This window comes from Propithecus coquereli, unplaced genomic scaffold, assembly GCF_000956105.1.
Source record: "Propithecus coquereli isolate 6110/MARCELLA unplaced genomic scaffold, Pcoq_1.0 Scaffold717, whole genome shotgun sequence".
NCBI lineage: Eukaryota > Metazoa > Chordata > Mammalia > Primates > Indriidae > Propithecus > Propithecus coquereli.
This window is the reverse complement of record NW_012153252.1, coordinates 473,468-477,220: the sequence shown is the minus strand read 5'-3', so window position 1 is coordinate 477,220 and position 3,753 is coordinate 473,468.

The window sequence follows — 3,753 nt, the reverse complement described above, 5'->3', positions numbered from 1 at the left end:
GAGCTCAAACAATCCGCCCGCCTTGGCCTCCCAGAGTGCTAAGATTACAGTCGTGAGCCACCGTGCCCGGCCAAGACAGTGACTTTTATTGTAAATATAACAGCTGTATTGAGATAGAATTCAAATGCCATGTAGTTCATTCATTTGAAGTGTGCGATTCAGTGGTTTTGGTATATTCACAGATGTGTGCAGTCATCACCACAGTCAATTTTAGAACATATTTATTTATTTTTATTGAGGTAAAATTACATGCCTAATTTGCTAGCTGTACTATTTTTAGGTGTAGAATTCAGTGGTAATAAATGCATGTATATTCCTTACACCTTCTTCTTCTCTCCCTCCCCTCTCCCCTTCCCAGCCTCTGGTAACCTCCATTCCACTCTCTGTCTTCACGAAGTCCTTCTTTTTAGCTCCCACATGGAGTGAGAACATGTGATATTTATCTTTATATATTTGGCTTATTTCACTTAATTTAGTGCCTTCCAGTTCCATCCATCTTGCTATAAATGACAGGATTTCATTCTTTTTGATGGCTGAATAGTATTCCATTGTGTATGTGTATCACATTTTCTTTATCCATTCATCCATTGTTGGGCACTTAGGTTGATTCCATATTTTGGCTATTGTGCATAGTGCTGCAGTAAACACGCGAGCGCAAATATCTCTTTGATATGTAGATTTCCATTCATTTGGATGTATACCCAGTAGTGGGATTGCTGAATGATATGGCTGTTCTATTTTTAGTTTTTTGAGGAACCTCCACACTGTCGTCCATAGTGGCTGTACTGATTTACATTACTACCAAAAGTGTGTGAGGGTTCCCCTTTTTCCACATCCTCACCAGCATCTGCTATTGCTTTTTTGATAAAAGCCATTTTAAGTGGGGTGAGGTGATATCTCACTGTAGTTTTGATCTGCATTTCTCTGATGACTAATAATGTTGAGCATTTTTTCATATACCTGTTGGCCATTTGTATGTCTTCTTTTGAGAAATGTCCATTGAGATCTTTTGCCCATTTTTAATTGGATTTTTTTTATTGACTTATTTGAGCACTTTATTGTGGTTATTAATCCCTCGTCAGATGGATAGTTTGTAAATGTTTTCTCCCCCTCTGTGGGTTGTCTCTTCCTTTTGTTGATTGTTTCCTTTGCTGTCCAGAAGCTTTTCAGCTCGTTGTGATCCCAGTTGTCTATTTTTGCTTTGTTGCCTGTGGTTTTGAGGTCTTACACAAAAAATCTTTGCCTGGATCAATGTCCTGGAGTGTTTCCCTAATGTTTTTTTCTAGTAGTTTCATAGTTTCAGGTCTTAGATTTAAGTCTTTAATCGATTTTGATTTGATTTTTGTATATGGTTAGAGGTGGGCATCTAGTTTCATTCTTCTGCATGTGGATATCCAGTTTTTCCAACACCATTTATTGAAGACACTGTCCTTTCCCCAATGTATGTTCTTGACACCTTTATTGGAAATGAATTGACTGTAAATGTGTGGATTTATTTTGGGGCTTTTTATTGTTACATTGGTCTGTGTGTCTGTTTTTATGCCGGTACTATGCTGTTTTGGTTGCTGTAGCTTTGTAGTAAATTTTGAAGTCAGGTGGTGTGATGCCTCCAGCTTTGTTCTTTTTGCTCAGGGTGGCTTTGGCTATTCAGGATCTTTTGTGCAAGATTCCATATAAATTTTAGGAGGTTTTTGTTTTTTTTTTCCTATTTCTGTGAAAAGAGTGTCATTGGTATTTTGATAAGTATTGCATTGAATCCATAAATTATTTTGGGTAGTTTGTCATTTTAACAATATTAATTCTTCCAATCCATGAGCATGGAATATCTTCTTATTTTTTTATTTTTTTGTGTCCTCTTCAGTTTTTTTCATCGGAATTTCATGATTTTCATTGCATAGATCTTTCACTTCTTTGATTAGATTTATTCCTATGTATTTTATATTTTTTGTAGCTATTGTAAGTGGGATTGCTTTCTTGATTTCTTTTTCAGATTGTTCACTGTTTGTTTATGTAAATACTACTGATTTTTCTACGTTGATTTTGTATCCTGCAACTTTAGTGAATTCGTTTTTCAGTTCTAACAGTTTTTTGGTGAAGTTTTTAAGTTTTTCTAGATATAAGATCATGTTATCTGCGAGTGAGGCAGATTTGACTTCTTCCTTTCCAATTTGGATGCCCTTTATTTCTTTCTCTTGCCTAATTGCTGTGGCCAGGATATATTTATAACTCCCAAAAGAAACGCCATACTCATTCTTCACCTACTCTCAGCCCCTGGCAACCACTGATCTATTTCTGTCACTGTAGATACCTCGTCTGGATGTTTCACATAAATACAGGTTGGATATCCCTAATTTGGAAATCTGAAATGGTTGAAAATCTGAAATTTTTTGAGTACTGACGTGCTCAAAGGAAAAGCTCGTTGGAGCCTTTCAGATTTTTGGATTAGGGATGCTCAACTGGTAAATAGGATGCACATATTCTAAAATCCAAAAAACCCCGAAATTTGAAACTCTTTTGTCCCAAGCTTTTTGGATAAGGGATGCTCAACCTGAAAACTCTGTCAACCTAATAACAAATGGAGAGGCTCTCTAAAGAAAATGCTGTTTATTGGGGAATAGGGCATTGCAGTGGGGACACACATGCAGTAGTAAATTATGTGCATATTCAGGGAGCTAAAGGAAGAAAAAGGTTTTTAAAGGAAAAATGAGGATCACATAATTGTTTTGAAATAATTATCCTTGGCTACGAAGATCAAAAAGGGTGGCACCAGACAGGGATGGACAGGAAGTTCTGGGCCAGTGTCTTCGAAGAAGTATTTTTTGTGTGTAAAGTTGCAATGGCCTTTGCGCAAGGTTGTAGTTTTTGCGGAATCTTTTGTGATAGTTTTTGTTACCAGGCATACATGCGTGAGAACCTTCCCTTCATGGCCTTCTCTGGCTCTGTTTGTCAAGAGTTTTTTTTGATTCTGACAACTTTCACAAATCATACGATATGTGATCTTTGTGTTGTGACTGGCGTCTTCGACTTACCGTGATGTTTCCAGGCTCTTCCCTGCTGTAGCATGCGTCAGGACTTCATTTCTTTGTGTTGCCGCGCACGTTGGCCAGTTGTCTCCTAGCCTGGCCCGCCTTCTGGAGTCGTCAGTGTTTCCTCACCAGGACATCTCAGTGGAGGTTAGATCTGAAAGGCTTAGATTCAGGTTTAATGTTTTGGAAAATATACTTTAGAGATGATGCTGTGTGGTAAGGTTAAATTTATTGTGACGTTTAGCTCCTCATGTGTAGTTTACCAAGAACAGTACTTACTTAAAATAGTTATGACATTACTCTACTCGGGCTGACATAACAAATTACCATAGACTGTGTGGCTTAATCAGTGAGCATTTATTTTTCACAGTTCTGGAGGCTGGAAATCTGAGATCGCGGTACTGGCAGGGTGAGGGCCCTCTTCCTGGCTTGTCATGGTGTCCTCACATGGTGGGAAGGAAGAGAGCAAGCTCTCTGATGTCTTTTCTTATAAGGTGCACCACGAGGGCCCCACCCTCAGGACCTTGTCTAACCCTAATCACCTCCCAAAGTCCCCATCTCCAAATAACGTCACATTGGGGGTGAGGGCTTCACCGTATGAACATTGGAGGAACACAGTTTAGTCCATAGCAGTTACTGTTTGAAAGCCAGTTTTTCCAAAATGTTAGCTTCAGGTTTATATGGTCATGACTGCTCGGGTGTGTAGAGCCACGTGGTGGGAGGTTTC